The sequence below is a fragment of the Aquarana catesbeiana genome, linkage group LG04, assembly GCF_042186555.1.
Source record: "Aquarana catesbeiana isolate 2022-GZ linkage group LG04, ASM4218655v1, whole genome shotgun sequence".
NCBI classification, from domain to species: domain Eukaryota; kingdom Metazoa; phylum Chordata; class Amphibia; order Anura; family Ranidae; genus Aquarana; species Aquarana catesbeiana.
The window spans coordinates 41,045,867-41,063,934 of NC_133327.1; the positions used below are offsets into that span (position 1 = coordinate 41,045,867).

Genomic DNA, 18,068 nt, shown 5'->3' on the forward strand with positions numbered 1-18,068 from the left:
GTGCCCAAGCGGGAGATGTTTTGTCCACGCGAGATACGCTTGAGACATATGTTGCAAATAGCAGCGGTGCGATCTGATGCACTCGTCTCAAAAAAGGCCCACACCAAAGAACTTTTTGAATAACGTGTAGAGACTGCAGCGCCCTGCACATGCGGAGCTTTGGGGTGTGATGCAGTCAGTGTGCTGCCCTTAGGCTGACCCCTGGAGGGCATCCTGCCTCGTTGGTGATGTGCCTCCTCCTCCTCTCTCCCTCCCTCTCTCAGGCACCCACGTTGAGTCAGTGACCTCATCATCCCCTCCCTCCTCATCACTGGAGCAAACCTGGCAGTATGCTGCAGCAGGGGGAGCATGACTGCCAGATTGCTGTCCTTCTTGGGCACCCCTCTGTCCGAGCTCACGTTACTGCCTTCATCTAGCTCAGTATCATCATCAGAGCCTTCCAAACGCTGGGCATCCTCCTGGAGCATGTACCCAACACTGTGATCATACAGTTTGAGGGACTCCTCAGGAGGACATGGTGGGGCTAGGGAAGGAGTCACTGATGACATTGAGCCGAGGGAAAGGGCCGCGTTGGCAGCTGCTTTGCCAGACAAAGTACCCTGAGCATGGGTGAGAGAGTATGAGGAGGATGAGGACGGCTTGGTCATCCACTCGACCAAGTCTTCCGCATGCTGCGGCTCAACACGGCCAGCTGCCGAAAAAAAGGCCAAGCGTGTCACACGGCCACGTGCTGATGAGGATGCACCGTCTCCAATACCAGCACTGTTGCCTCTAGACACAGAGCCTGCTTGCCCTCTTTTATCGGCTTGTGACTGTCTGCCTCTCCTTGTTGGCCTTCCAGACATACTAATGGCCTGTAGCTGTACTAAGCTGCGATATATATATATATATATATATATATATATATATATATATATATATATATGTACTGATACTGCAGCTAGCAAAATCAACTGCCTGCCTGTAGTATGAGAACACCACCAACCTTCTACAGGTAGCTTTAGCTGAACACTGTGCAGAGCTTGCAAAAAACTAACTTGTAGCTTATTTAGCTGCCTGCAGTAGTGATAGGATCAAGAAAACACCACCAACCTTCTACAGGTAGCTTTAGGTGAACACTGCGCAGAGCTCGCACTACACTAACTTGTAGCTTATTTAGCTGTCTGCGGTAGTAATAGGATCAGGAAAACACCACCAACCTTCTACAGGTAGCTTTAGGTGAACACTGTGCAGAGCTCGCCAAAAAATAACTTGTAGCTTATTTAGCTGCCTGCGGTAGTGATAGGATCAGGAAAACACCATCAACCTTCTACAGGTAGCTTTAGGTGAACACTGTGCAGAGCTCGCCAAAAAATAACTTGTAGCTTATTTAACTGCCTGTGGTAGTGATAGGATCAGGAAAACACCACCAACCTTCTACAGGTAGCTTTAGCTGAACACTGTGCAGAGCTTGCAAAAAACTAACTTGTAGCTTATTTAGCTGCCTGCAGTAGTGATAGGATCAAGAAAACACCACCAACCTTCTACAGGTAGCTTTAGGTGAACACTGCGCAGAGCTCGCACTACACTAACTTGTAGCTTATTTAGCTGTCTGCGGTAGTAATAGGATCAGGAAAACACCACCAACCTTCTACAGGTAGCTTTAGGTGAACACTGTGCAGAGCTCGCCAAAAAATAACTTGTAGCTTATTTAGCTGCCTGCGGTAGTGATAGGATCAGGAAAACACCATCAACCTTCTACAGGTAGCTTTAGGTGAACACTGTGCAGAGCTCGCCAAAAAATAACTTGTAGCTTATTTAACTGCCTGTGGTAGTGATAGGATCAGGAAAACACCGCCAACCTTCTACAGGTAGCTTTAGGTGAACACTGTGCAGAGCTCGCACTACACTAACTTGTAGCTTATTTAGCTGCCTGTGGTAGTGATAGGATCAGGAAAACACCACCAACCTTCTACAGGTAGCTTTAGGTGAACACTGTGCAGAGCTCGCCAAAAAATAACTTGTAGCTTATTTAGCTGCCTGCGGTAGTGATAGGATCAGGAAAACACCACCAACCTTCTACAGGTAGCTTTAGGTGAACACTGTGCAGAGCTCGCCAAAAAATAACTTGTAGCTTATTTAGCTGCCTGCGGTAGTGATAGGATCAGGAAAACACCACCAACCTTCTACAGGTAGCTTTAGCTGAACACTGTGCAGAGCTCGCAAAAAAATAACTTGTCGGTTCAGCTGAACACTGTGAGGAGGACACACTACACTAATGCCCCGTACACACGGTCAGATTTTCCGATGGACAATGTCCGATCGGAGCGTGTTGTCGGAAATTCCGACCGTGTGTGCGCGCCATCGGACATTTTCCATCGGATTTTCCGACACACAAAGTTGGAGAGCAGGAGATAAAATTTTCCGACAACAAAATCCGATCGCGTCAATTCCGACCATGTGTGGCCTGTTCCGACACACAAAGTGCCACGCACGCTCAGAAGAAATTCCGAGACGGGACAGCTCGTTCTGGTAAACTTAGCGTTCGCAATGGATACAGCACTTTCGTCACGCTGCAATGTTCAAAATGGTTTAATACAGCGCACTCTCTTCTTCTTTATAATGTGACAAGAATTAAGTAGTTTTGCTGCTCATATTCACACACACTTCTCACAAAGTTTTATTTGTGTTTTTTTAGTGGGATTCCCTGAATATATTGTTATTAGTTGTCACATCTGACATTTTTTTTTTTTTTGTATTTTCAGCCTTTTTTTTCTTTAATGTTTGGATTTTTTCCAAGGCTGATCTTTGTTCAATGTTATTTTTATTTTTACTCCAGAATATTTTTGTGTGTGTTTTGTGTGTCAAGTTACCCCAACACCATTGATATGTTTTATTATTTAATCTCCAGGAGATTGTTTGTTGTTGGTGACCCTTGTTCATTTCACATTGTATATTTGAAATGTACCTGAATCCTCACAAACAAACTGTCCTTTTTGAAGTAAAACACATAGGAGAGTATAATTCAAAACAAAAATCCTTTATTAAGGGATCAGAACCAAACAAAGAGGAAGGCAACACTGGATCAACAGGAGAAATTAGCGAAGCCTGGGACCCCCACGGCAGACATCAATTCTTCAACATCAAAATTGGTGGCCTGAGGAGTCCATATCTAAGGGAGGGCAGTCTGGTCCGGGATTCGCAGAGATCCGGATAGCAGCAGATGACATCTGTGTCCCCAGGCTGTGGTACCACAAGAGGCTGCATTTTTTGGCCGACCAGACTGAACCCAGGGCAATCACTTTCTGGTCTTCCTTCCACGCTTCCTTCCGGGCTGTGGCTGTGCAATTGGAGATGTGGCAGGAGGAGGAGTAGGACCTGGAGGAGGAGGAGGACTGGGGGGACCTGGAGGAGGACTGGGGGGACCTGGAGGAGAGGGAGGAGGAGGAGGAGGACCTGCAGGAGGAGGAGGAGGAGGACCATCGCGAAGGTGTGTCTAAGGTGTTATTTGGCCCCTCATACCTTTCTCCAGAGCCTCCGATTTGAGGGCCTCACACATGACTTTTTGGCCCTCCTCCATCCTCTGCATTTTATATGCAATGAAGGCAGCAATGTTCTCCTCCATGGTGTGGGGTGCTCCCAGGACCTCTGTAGCCCTCCAAAAGAATCCTATAGCAGCCTCCTCTAGGGCACTCCTCCTACTGCCACTTTCTCTTTTCAGGGGAGGTGGAGGGACCTGCAGATCAGCCAGCCAGCTTGGCCCGGCCACCTCCTGGCTGAGACTTCCCTGTGTATGAAAAAAGGACATGGTTTTAGTTTTTGCATCATCAATCAAAATCCTAAATTAGTACTCCCAACTAACATCTAGTTAACATCATTGATTGGACAAGCAGAAATATTTAGAGGAATGCTATACCTGGCTCAATCTGGACTCTCCCACATGTGGCCTGGAAGGCCCAGGTTGAGCGTCAGAAGCCTCAGCCGGGGGGGAAGGAAGCGTGGAAGGAAGACTGGAGAGGGATGGCCTGGGTTCAGTCTGGCCTGCCAGAAAGTGCAGCCTGTCGTAGTACAACATCCTGGGGACATAGATGTCATCTGCTGCTCCAGATCTCTGTGAATCCAGGACTTTCTTGCGCTCCCTCAGATATGTGCTCCTCAGGCAACCAATTAATATCTTTAAATAGGTGATGCCTGCCGTGGGGATCACCTGCTTCACAATTTCACACAATTGCTCCAGTGCTGCCTTCCTCTTTGCTTGGTTCTTAAAATGGGGGTGGGTAATCTCCCACAGACAGGGCAGCTCCCTTAGCATATCTATGAATACTGACATGAAGTCATTATCTTTGAGTACCATATCCATGTTCACTGCAAGACACAACACAAGACAAAGCCTAATGTCAGACAAAACTCTCCTAATCTTGTTACAATATAGGCCTCAATCAAGAAGCAGTATAGGCACAAGTTTGTCTCTTACCTTCGTTCTTACGATCGGCGCGTCCAATGCTCCTTCCTCTACTCACAGATCGTACGTAATACGCACGCGTGTTACGCTTTATACACACTGCGCATGCGCGTAACTCCGCCCGCCCCTGACATTCTTTCTAGTCTATTCCCCGCCCCTTTTCGTTCGGCGCAGTGGGTGAAGAGCATGATGGCGGATTTAGAGCAGGTGTGTGCTAATTATAGCAACGAGGAGGAGGAGGAGGACAGCCCGGATCCAGGCACGTCCCGATCCAGAAGAAGACGTTTTAAGGCCACAAATATGTCCTTTGGGGAGATGTTGGAGATGGTCGACATCATGAGGAAGTCCGACTATGACGGAAAATATGGGCCTTACCCCCACCCCAACATCCGAAAGGCCAAAATCATTGCTAAAGTGATCAAAAGCCTTCACAGGAATTTCGGGGTACGAAGATCTAAGGATCAGCTCAGGAAGCCTTGGTCGGACCTGAAGTTGAGAGAGCCAGAGCAGTACCGAAAGATCCGGAGAGTGCTGCAAAAAAGTAAGTAGTTGTGCTGTGTTCCTATTCTTTCTGTCTTTATTCCGTTCGTTCTGCTCCATATGCTTTTATTAATTGTAACGTTTAAAAGGGCAACTTTAATGTTCATGGGCCCATTATTCGTTCGTATCAAACATTTTTCTTTCGGCCTCTAGAACACCATTGTTTAGGCCATATGCATTTTCACACATTTTTTTGGGCCTACTTGGATGCCAAATATTTGTTTGTGTAGATGGGTTTGTTACTAGAATGAAATGCCAACTAGATTGTGTGTAAGGAGAGGACACTGAGCAGCTGTTTTCTCATCTGGACACTGGAGCACTAGTGTGGGACCCCAGAACACCATTTTTATTAGGGGGTCACACAGGTGCTCCAGTGTATACTATAGGGGGGGCTACATCTGTGAAGCTTGTACCAAACAGGTAAAGTATTGCAGCTTGACAAAGGCCAATAAAAAATATACATCTTGGAACTCGGCTAAAATAGACAATTGTACACCACTTCCAAGCAATGTTTCCTATTTCTAGTTCTGCCATCAAATATCTGTGTGCTAATTCTACCATTTTTGTTTTACATAGGGGAGAAAAGACTCGGAGGACACCCCTCATCCCAGGAGAACACTTGACCCCCCACCTATGGAAGAAGGTGAAATACCCCCAAACCCAAGAAGAAGAGCAGGAGGAAGAAGAAGATGTGGTTGAGATTGGCATCACGACAGGTGAGTGTCTGCCATCACAGGCTCAGGTAAAAGAGATGGATGGTGGCAGATTTTTGAGACCTTTTTTTTTTTTCTTTATCTCTTTTTAGGTGATCGTGATGTGAGGGATAGAGAACGCTTTACTTCTGAAAGTGCCCAGATCCTGATCGGGGAGATCATGGGGTGTAATGCCGAACTGCAAAACATCCAGCAAAAAATCAATGATGTTATTAAAAAAAAATAATAACATCATTGATGTTTTGGGGCAAATTTAAACCCCACAAAATCACTTGTTTTATTGTGGTCCAATCTTTTATAATTTTTTGCAATGTTTTGAAAAGCCAAATTTGGAGGATGCACACAGTGTGCCAACATGTGCTATCTGCCATCACGGGAGATCAATGGACGCGTTTTGGGGGTGCAACCCCTTCCTCAATTATAAAGTAGCATTGAGGAAGGGCTTGCTCCCCCAAAACACGTCCCTTGATCCCCCCTGATGGCAGATAGCACATGTTGACATTCGTAAATTTGTGTGCATCTTCCAAATTTGGCTTTTCCAGGGGTGATTTCCCCCCATCTGAACGCTATATCAAACCCAGTTCCTAAATACTGATGTCTGATATAGCCTTCAGCTTTTACCTAATGTGAACTTTGTAAGTTTAAGTTTTTTGGCTTTCTTGTTGGTTTTACACAGGCCTGTTTTATCTGAAATGGATATTTCGATTTTTGATAATGCTACTGCAAAAATTGTTATACAACAAAAAATGTTGGTTTGTTTTAAAAACCTTTGGTAAATGCACATGTGATTGTGCAGGTATAAAAAAGTGGCTTACTCAAGAATGTGTGGATTATTGTCTCAACACTACAACACTTTTGGGGTGATGTAATTGCTGTTTTATGCAAAAATGGGGGTTATTTCCTAAGGGCAAATCCACTTTGCACTACAAGTGCAGGTTCAGTGCAGTTGCAAGTGCACTTGGAGTGAAATGTGTTTTTGCATTTAGGAAAGACCAGCCAACAGTGCTTTGTATAAAAAGGTTACACAATCACGACATTTTCTGGACTCCACACATTTCTGTCAGGGTCAGCTAAAAGAAACACAAGCAGTAAATGTCCTCAAAGAATTTCTTTTTTTTTTTTTATTTGAAAAAGGCTTCACATATTGTCTGGCATATTGATAGCCCCCCTACCCGCAAAGAACTCCAGGTATCGTAACCGGACATCATGGTCACTCAGGGAGGGCAAGCCAGGACGGCCACTTTCAAGCGCCGTCAATGTTGTTGGATGTAGGATTCCGGCCTCAGGCCCAACTGAGCCAGCAGAGTTGGCAGAATGTTTTCTTAAAAAATTATGGAGAACGCAGCACGCCAGTATTATATGGTTCAGTTTATACTCCGCCATATGGATGGGTGTCAGAAATAGTCAGAACCGGCTGGCCAGGATTCCAAATGTGTTCTTCACCACTCTTCGGGCTCTGGCCAGCCGGTAATTAAAAACCCTCTGTTCCGGGGTGAGGGTCCTCATCGGGAATGGCCGCATCAGGTGGTTCCCCAGCGCAAACGCTTCATCAGCAATGAACACAAATGGGAGACCTTCCACATTGTCCTCTGGAGTTGGCAAGTCCAAGCTGCCATTCTGGAGACGCCTGTAGAACTCCGTCTGGGCGATCACTCCACCATCGGACATCCGGCCATTCTTCCCCACGTCCACATACAAGAAGTCGTAATTAGCCGACACCACCGCCAACATCACTATACTATTAAACCCCTTGAAATTATAATAGTACGACCCCGAGTTGGGTGGTGGGACGATGTGGACGTGTTTCCCATCAATTGCCCCTCCGCAGTTAGGAAAGTCCCACCGCTGGGCAAAGTGGGAGGCCACAGTCTGCCATTCCTGTGGCGTGGAAGGAAACTGTTGAGGAAAAAACAATAAACATTACTATTTTTTCACGGAAACATGGCAAGCAGATTATACACAAACATTATGTGGCAACCTCCAGATAGCATTTATTAAGGGGAATTTAACAACGCCAAAGTATAAGGTACACCTATCATATTCCCCCTCCCCCCCTCTCATGGGCCATTTCTAACATTATAGGGGGGGAACTCTTGGACAGGTAACCCTCTTCACTTCATTGAGAGATGAATGCCTAAATACAGGGTATTACTTGGAACAGCCCCTCCTTAGTTACACTATTGGCAGCCCACTGGACAGGTAAGAAGTGTCATAATACAAAGATATAAATACACACTGTACACATTTGAGGACATTTGGACATTCTGCTATTACAAAAACTTTAAACAGTACCATTTGAAAGTATACAGGCAGGCCCTTGCACTACATGCTTTGGGGAATTCATCCATAAATCTGACCAGTAAAGAGGTGGGTATAGTGTGTATGGGTTTGGCAAAGTCAGCAGATAGATGATTGAGGATAGAGAATTGGGATCAGCTGACTTAGCAGTTGGGAGAGGGAGGGTTACTAAAAATTATTTGGGGACACCACAAAAAAAAGCCTCTGCCACTCTGCCTGAATTTAAATCAAAAATAACATTACCAAACATTTTAGGGGGTGTTTGGGGTAAAGCACTACTATGTAGCTGATAAAATACATTGTTAAGTGACTACATGAGGTGAATATAGGGCAGGAGACACCATGCTGGGGAGGTTAGTGAAGGGCAAATATGTATGAAGGACCGAAAATAATAATTACATAAAAATCCAGCATGCATGAGAACAAAGGGGACATTCACAGCATATTCTAATCATGGTAATTAGGGAATGAGGAGAGAAATACAATATATTATCAAACATTCAATACAATAAAATGTGATATAAAAGGATAAAAATCTTACCTTCATATACTCCTTCTGCAGGACCTGTATGATGGCAGAACAGGTCTCTGGGATGATGATCCCCAGAGCCTGGGGAAAGATGCCTGTCGAGAACTTTAAGTCCTGCAGACTTATCCCTGTGGCCAAATACCGCAAGGTAGCGACCAACCTCTGCTCCGGAGTGATGGCTTGCCTCATGCAGGTATCCTGCTTGCTGATATAGGGGGTCAGCGAAGCCAACAAACGGTGAAACACGGGGTCCATCATCCTGAGAAAGTTCCTGAAATCATCAGGATTATTCTCACGGATCTCACGGAGCAAAGGCATATGTGAGAACTGGTCACGCTGAAGAAACCAATTCTTGGTCCATGAACTCCTCCCCACCCTGTTCATGCACTGGACTTGTGTCAAGGTCAGGACCCCAACACCAAGCCCCCGCACAGCACGAACTCTACGAGGAGTACGCATACGAAACATGGCTAGAAAACGGTCGGCTGCTCAGAACGAAGTAACAGAACGCACTGAAGAACAGCAAGGCCTGTGAAGAGCGACCTGAAAACCAGTAACGAACGAACAAGAATACAATGACTAAGTCACGCGGAACTTGCTTGTACGCACTGAAGAGCAGATACAAACCCACAAGCACAAACTGAACGGCAGAAAACGATCTGAAAGCCACGAGTCTGAAAAAGCGCGAATCGTCTCTCACCAAACTTTTACTAACACGAGATTAGCAAAAGGAGCCCAAAGGGTGCCGCGCTTGGTTCTGAACCGGCCTTTTCTAGTCTCGTCGTACGTGGTGTACGTGACCGCGTGGTTGTCGATCGGAAATTCCGACAACTTTGTGCGACCGTGTGTAGGCAAAACAAGTTTGAGCCAACATCCGTCGGAAAAAATACTAGGATTTTGTTGTCGGAATGTCCGAACAAAGTCCGACCGTGTGTACGCCCTATGACTTGTAGCTTTAGCTGAACACTGTGCAGAGGTCGCACTACACTAACTTGTAGTTTTAGCTGAACACTGTGAGGAGGACGCACTACACTAACTTGTAGCTTTAGCTGAACACTGTGCAGAGGTCGCACTACACTAACTTGTAGTTTTAGCTGAACACTGTTCAGAGGACGCACTAAATTAAGTTGTAGCTTTAGCTGAACACTGTTCAGAGGTCGCTATACACTAACTTGTAGTTTTAGCTGAACACTGTGAGGAGGACACACTACACCAACTTGTAGCTTTAGCTGAACACTGTGAGGAGGATGCACTACCCTAACTTGTAGCTTTAGCTGAACACTGTGCAGAGTTCACACTAAACTAATTTGTAGCTTTAGCTGAACACTGTGAGGAGGATGCACTACACTAACTTGTAGTTTTAGCTGAACACTGTGCAGAGGTCGCACTACACTAACTTGTAGTTTTAGCTGAACACTGTGAGGAGGACGCACTACACTAACTTGTAGCTTTAGCTGAACATTGTGCAGAGGTCGCACTACACTAACTTGTAGTTTTCGCTGAACACTGTGAGGAGGACACACTACACCAACTTGTAGCTTTAGCTGAACACTGTGAGGAGGACACACTACCCTAACTTGTAGCTTTAGCTGAACACTGTGCAGAGGTCACACTAAACTAACTTGTAGCTTTAGCTGAACACTGTGAGGAGGACGCACTACACTAACTTGTAGCTTTAGCTGAACACTGTGCAGAGGTCGCACTACACTAACTTGTAGTTTTAGCTGAACACTGTGAGGAGGACGCACTACACTAACTTGTAGCTTTAGCTGAACACTGTGCAGAGGTCACACTAAACTAACTTGTAGCTTTAGCTGAACACTGTGAGGAGGACGCACTACCCTAACTTGTAGCTTTAGCTGAACACTGTGCAGAGGTCACACTAAACTAACTTGTAGCTTTAGCTGAACACTGTGAGGAGGACGCACTACACTAACTTGTAGCTTTAACTGAACACTGTGAGGAGGACGCACTACCCTAACTTGTAGCTTTAGCTGAACACTGTGCACTACACTAACTTGTAGTTTTAGCTGAACACTGTGCAGAGGTCACACTAAACTAACTTGTAGCTTTGTTGTAAACTCTATTATTTCGCAAGTGTCAGAAAATTAATATAAGGGGCGCTTGTAGTAGTGATAGGTGGCCATGTGTTTGACCAGTGAATATTGAGTGATATCAAAAGCACAAATAATATATATCAAACACAACAATAATTAATATATATATATAATCACCCTGTATCACAAAAATATAAGTACAAAACCAGAAAATAGAAATTAGTGAATAAAGTCCATCAATAGAAGAGACACCGTGACTGATGTGCAGGTTTCTAAAAGATGTCCACCAAAATCAAACGTGCCAGTGATTCCTCTCCCTTCAGATTCAAAACTCACCGGATAAATATGCCTCACACTCTCGTGTTTTGGCAAATAAGCGTGATAAACCTCACAATCAGGTTTAAACGAAAGATCCAAATTCCATCCGTATGTATACCATTTCACTCCACATGCAAATAAAAAATGCACTGATAGTGTAGTAACGTAAAACCAGATTTAATAATCACTGTGTAAAACTTCAAACATTGCACTCACATAAAATCTCTTTAAACCGAGCAAAAAATCACAGCAACAACATTTCCCAATCCTCCTGTGTAAACGCCCAACACCAAATGCAATGATAGTCACGGCGGACCCGAGGTGTGCGGAAGGGGCTCTCACCACCACTCACTGATCTGCGTTGCCTCAGGCTTAGAATCCCCGCTCTCACTCTCAATCTCGATCCACCGCGTCCTCCGTCACACGCTGCTACAGATGGATGCCGTACAGCCACGCCCTGACATGTTTCGTCATACCTGACTTATTCATGGGATTGACTGCATGGTACGGCTCCTCCTCCTCTTATACTCTGCACGTCTAACCCGGCTAAAGGCTACGTAGCTCACATTTCCGCTCACCAAGTGTCCCCGCAGCCACAATACATCCCGCATTGGGACGCTCACTTTCAACAGGGGAGACAAATACATATAAACATACATTTTCAGATGTTAACCCAGTATCGCCATATCCCATTATAAGTGATGTGCATCGGTAGGAATTAAACACTTTTAAGTTTAAATAGTACACTTTATGAACCATAAAAATAAAAATAAAATAAAAATAACATTAAAGTCAAATAAAATGCATGTCTCTCATAGCACGATTAATAAAAATGCATATACCTCGCATGAGATTTAAACACCTAGCAATCTAATCCATAACCGATTCATCCAGTTAAATGCCTTACTTTTCTATACCTGCCAGATGGTTGAAACTAGTGAAACTTTTGTATATATATACATCTCTACTTCGCTGTAATATTAATGTCCTTCACCATATTAACTCTCCCAAACCCAAATAGGAGTCCTATATAGGATCCCCTAGGTGTGGGGTGTACAAATTTCTCTGTTCACTCCTAATGTTCTCAAGGGTATATTATTAAACAAATATTAAATGAGCATACTTTGTGTATTATGGGTGACCCAAATGGCTTACAAGCATCAGGGGACACCATAATCCAATGATTCGCATTGAGAGATCATTCCATATAATATTCCCTCCATCCAAATCTCAACCGTGTACAGTCTCTACATGTTAGTAATCCCAATACCCAAATATGCAGAAAAAATCTGAAAAAATTTGAAAGAATTAATTAAATTGTTATACAAAAAGATGAAATAAACTGTTCATCATTAATCTTTCAGGAAAAAGTTTTTTCAACTACGGGATATGGGCACAAAAATTAATAAAAATGTGAGATCAGAAGTTATTGATAAAGCAGTTCAAGTCCACCTCAATTTTAAGGCCCCTAGGCGAAAGACATTTTAAACGGAATATCCATAGGGTCTCCCTCTGGGAGAGATCCCTCACCCTGTTCGACCCTCTCCATGATGGATGTACACAGTCTATCCCACAATATTGTACCAGGGAGGGGTCCTGGTTATGTTTCTCTTTGAAATGTAACGACACGATATGATGCTTGAAGCCATTTTTTATATTAGTGAGGTGTTCAGATATGCGGATTTTTAATAATCTTTTAGTTCTCCCTACATATAACAATCCGCATGGGCACCATAAAATATACACAACATGCGAGGAGTTGCAGGTGATAAATTCCTTTATCTCGAAGGCTTCCTGATCCGCGTTGGTGACCCTTGTCATACCCCTGTTCAAAATCCTTACAGTTTTGCAACATACACATTTCCTGCATGGGTAGAATCCCTTTAGATCAATACTCAAAGTCTGTTGGCCTGCTGGATCCAGGACTTTTTTAACTACCCGATCCCCAAAGTTGGGGGCTCGCCTAGAAACAAATTTAGGTAGTGTGGGTAAAATCTCCCCTAATTGTCTGTCTCGACTTAGAATGTGCCAGTGCCTTTTGAAAATGGCTTCCACGTCCCTATACTGAAAGTGAAAACCAGTGATGAACCTCATTTGATGTTGGTCAGTACCCACCATTGGTTGTTTATTTCCGAAACATTGGTCTCTAGGAACGGTAGCTATCTCCTGTATGGTTTTTTCCAACATCTGTTTTTGGTAGCCTTTTTGAACAAATTTATCTTTCAAAACTTTAGCTTGTGTGTAGTAATCCTCCAGCTCAGTGCAATTTCGTCGCACACTCAAAATTTGCCCCTTGGGTATATTTTGGATTCAGGTCGGATGGTGTCCGCTGTTAATTGTCAAGTAGCTGTTGCGATCCATTGGCTTAAAGTATATTTTGGTGCTCAGCCCATTCACTTTCTTTTCGATAGTTACATTGAGGAAATTGATAGTGGTGTCGCTAATCTGGTACTCTAATTTGATGTTATTGGAGTTGTTATTCAACAGCTCCAAGAACTCCACCACCGATTCCCTTGATCCTTCCCATATGAACATGAGATCGTCTATAAAACGACGGTAGAATTTCAATTGGGGCCTCTGACTACTGAATACCCGCCTGTCCTCCCACTCAGCCATAAACAGGTTGGCGAGGCTGGGAGCAAATTTTGCTCCCATAGCCACGCCAACCTGTTGTGAGAAGAAAAAACCATGATACCAAAAATAATTATGGGACATGCAGAAGTCCAAAGCATGTCCCAAAAATCGTTTCTGCATGTGGGGGATGTCGTCCCTCCTACTCAGCGCCCAATTTAGTGCCAGTAGTGCATCCTCATGCTGTATAATGGTGTACAGTGAGGATACATCAGCTGTCACCAGGTAAGTTTCTACATCAGGGTTAATTACCACCTTTTTTAATTGTTGTAGAAAGTCTGATGTATCCTTCAAATGTGCTCTAGTCATTATGACACTAGGCTGGAGAAACCTATCCAAGTACTCCTCTAATCTTGCAGTAATTGATCCAATCCCGTTCACGATTGGTCGTGCTGGGGGTACCTGTGTATTCTTGTGGATTTTCGGCAGCGTGTAGATCACTAGGATCCTACACGCAGACGGCACTAAATAAAGTTTTTCTTTAACATTCAATGCGTTAATGTGGTAACCCCATTCAATCAACGCATCCAGTTGTAGTTTGTACGTCTCTGTTGGGTCGGACCCCAATCTTTTGTATGTGATTCTATCTCCCAAGAGTTCCATGAGCTGGTTATGGTAAAAAGCTTTGTTCATCAAGACTACCCCTCCCCCCTTATCCGCTGGTCGGATAATGATATTGTTCTTATCCTCCAGGGACTTCAAACCATCTCTAATTTAACCTGGGTTCACCCTCTTTTTTAAGGGGAGTTCCTCAATGTCTCTCAAAACTAAATGTTTAAATACCTCAATGAAGTGATTGTTCGATAGCTATCAACTCTATTCACTCCTGTATTAGCTCTAATCCCTGATTCCACAGGGTGGCTCAGGAAGTATTTTTTCATGTTTAAAGTTCTGATGAATTTATGCGTGTCTATATAAATTTCAAATTTGTTCATTCTCTTTCTAGGAGCACATTTCAAGCCAGACTGTAATATGTTTAATTCTTTATCATTCAATTCGACATCACGCAGGTTGTATATCCCTGTATCTAGTTGTCCCTCATTCTTTTTTTTGAGATGTATATATATACAAACCTTTCACTAATTTCAACCATCTGGCAGGTATAGAAAAGTAAGGCATTTAACTGGATGAATCGGTTATGGATTAGATTGCTAGGTGTTTAAATCTCATGCGAGGTATATGCATTTTTATTAACCACTTCGCATCCGGGCCATTTCTGACACTTCGCTCCTACATGTCAAAAATCATCATTTTTTTGCTATAAAATTACATAGAACCCCCAAACATTATATATGTTTTTTTAGCAGAGACCCTAGAGAATACAATGGCGGTCATTGCAACTTTTTATCTTGCACGGTATTTGTGCAGCAATTTTTCAAACGCGTTTTTTTTGGAAAAAAAACAGTTTCATGCTTTAAAAAAAAACAAAACAGCAAAGTTAGCCAAATTTTTTTGCATTGTGTGAAAGATGAAGTTACACCGAGTAAATAGATACCTAACATGTCACGCTTCAAAATTGCACACGCTCGTGGAATGGCGCCAAACTTTGGTACTTAAAAATGCCCATAGGCGACGCTTTAAAATTTTTTACTGGTTACATGTTTTGAGTTACAGAGGAGGTCTAGGGCCAAAATTATTGCTCTCGCTCTGACGTTCGCGGCGATACCTCACATGTGTGGTTTGAACACCGTTTTCATATGTGGGCGGGACTTAATTATGCGTTCGCTTCTGCGTGCAAGCTCACGGGGACAGGGGCGCTTTAAAAAATTTTTTTTTTTTTTTTATTGTTAATTTTACTTAAAATTTTTTATTTTGACACTTTAAAAAAAAATATTTTTTTTTGATCAATTTTATTCCTATTACAAGGAATGTAGACATCCCTTGTAATAGGAATATGACACGATCAGTCCTCTTTACAGTGAGATATGGGGTCAATAAGACCCCACATCTCACCTCTAGGCTGGGAAGCCTAAAATAAAAAAAATAAATAAAACGATCGCCGCTTCACAGCCGAAGCGGTGCCGTTTTTTGAATGCAGAGGCCGGGCGTGACGTCATAACATCGCGCCCGGCCTCCGAACGATCATAGAGACTCCGGCGACCATCTGGTCCACCGGAAATCTCTATGGTGAACATCCGGCGCCGGCGGATCCACTATCCGACTCACCGATCGCGGCGGAACAGCTGCTATGATCGTTCTTATGGTGTACGGAATCGCCGGCTGAAAATGCCGGTATCTGAATGATGTCTGCAGCCTCAGACATCATTCAGATATAAGCCCTGAAAGTCGAGGCCGTCATATGACGGCCTCCGGATGTCAAGCGGTTAATCATGCTATGAGAGACATGCATTTTATTTGACTTTAATGTTATTTTTATTTTATTTTTATTTTTATGGTTCATAAAGTGTACTATTTAAACTTAAAAGTGTTTAATTCCTGCCGATGCACATCACTTATAATGGGATATGGCGATACTGGGTTAACATCTGAAAATGTATGTTTATATGTATTTGCCTCCCCTGTTGAAAGTGAGCGTCCCAATGCGGGATGTATTGTGGCTGTGGGGACACTTGGTGAGCGGAAATGTGAGCTACGTAGCCTTTAGCCGGGTTAGACGTGCAGAGTATAAGAGGAGGAGGAGCCGTACCGTGCAGCCAATCCCATGAATAAGTCAGATATGATGAAACATGTCGGGGCGTGGCTGTACGGCATCCATCTGTAGCAGCGTGTGACGGAGGACGCGCTGGATCGAGATTGAGAGTGAGAGCAGGGATTCCAAGCCTGAGGCAACGCAGATCAGTGAGTGGTGGTGAGAGCCCCTCCGCACACCTCGGGTCTGCCGTGACCATCATTGCATTTGGTGTTGGGCGTTTACACAGGAGGATTGGGAGATGTTGTTGCTGTGATTTTTTGCTCGGTTTAAAGAGATTTTATGTGAGTGCAATGTTTGAAGTTTTACACAGTGATTATTAAATCTGGTTTTACGTTACTACACTATCAGTGCATTTTTTATTTGCATGTGGAGTGAAATGGTATACATACGGATGGAATTTGGATCTTTCGTTTAAACCTGATTGTGAGGTTTATCACGCTTATTTGCCAAAACACGAGAGTGTGAGGCATATTTATCTGGTGAGTTTTGAATCTGAAGGGAGAGGAATCACTGGCACGTTTGATTTTGGTGGACATCTTTTAGAAACCTGCACATCAGTCACGGTGTCTCTTCTATTGATGGACTTTATTCACTAATTTCTATTTTCTGGTTTTGTACTTATATTTTTGTGATACAGGGTGATTATATATATATATATATATATATATATATATATATATATATATATATATATATATATATATATATATATATATATTAATTATTGTTGTGTTTGATATACATTATTTGTGCTTTTGATATCACTCAATATTCACTGGTCAAACACAGGGCCACCTATCACTACTACTAGTGCCGCTTATATTAATTTTCTGACACTTGCGAATTAATAGTTTACATCATTTTTACATTTAAAGTGGCAGCTTTGGAAGTTTTCACACTTCTGTTTATATTTTGATACAATTTTTTTCACACACAGTTTTTAAGGTACTTATTTTCCTAAGCGCAGTGGTGGGTACTCAGGGTGGGCGCCACAAATTACTTGATTATCATCAAGCATAACTTGTAGCTTTAACTGAACACTGTGAGCAGGACGCACTATACTAACTGTAAATAGTCTGGCTGCCTGACTGTGGTACTAATAGGATCAAAAGAACACCAGCAATTTTCTTCAGGTAGCTGTAAATACTGTAACAAGACAAGCCTGCCTGTCAGTAGAAAGATAACAGGAACGGATCTAGCTAAACTGAATACAGTATGTATATATATATATATATATATATATATATATATATAACACCTGGGATGCATATATATATACACAATACACTGTAAGTGCAGCTAACTCACTGACTGCCCTGACTAATCTAGCTAACTCAAATGAAATGACACTGTCTCTCTCTCTCTCTATCTCTCAGCACGCCGGAACACACTACACAGGGCCGCCGTGCAGGCGGCCTTATATAGTGTGGGGCGTGTTCTAAACCCCCTGAGCCATAATTGGCCAAAGCCACCCTGGTTTTGGCCAATTACAGCTCTCTCTACCGACGGCGCTGTGATTGGCCAAGCATGCGGGTCATAGTGCATGCTTGGCCAATTGTCAGCCAGCAATGCACTGCGATGCTGCAGTGAATTATGGGCCGTGACGCGCCACACGAATTTGGCGCAAACGGCCCATAGCATTCGCAATTCGACGAACGATCGAACAGCCGATGTTCGAGTCGAACATGGGTTCGATTCGAACACGAAGCTCATCCCTAGCCATCATCAGTGCAATGCATGTCTTCTATTGGGCAATCAAGTAATTTTCTTTCCTGCAACCCATAGTTGCAAGAAAGAAAATTGCATCATGTATGGCCTGCCTTAGTTGTGTGTTACAAGACTTTAGCTAGTTACTTGGCAACAAGTAACATCTAGGGGAACATGTTTT

At 43.4% G+C, this 18,068-nt stretch overlaps 1 long non-coding RNA gene across 1 annotated transcript in view; it reads left to right on the forward strand.

Annotated features, from left to right (window-relative positions):
* LOC141139198 (uncharacterized) overlaps nucleotides 1-18,068 on the forward strand; it is a 1,175,459-nt gene that overhangs the window by 111,562 nt on the left and 1,045,829 nt on the right. The window lies entirely within an intron of this gene.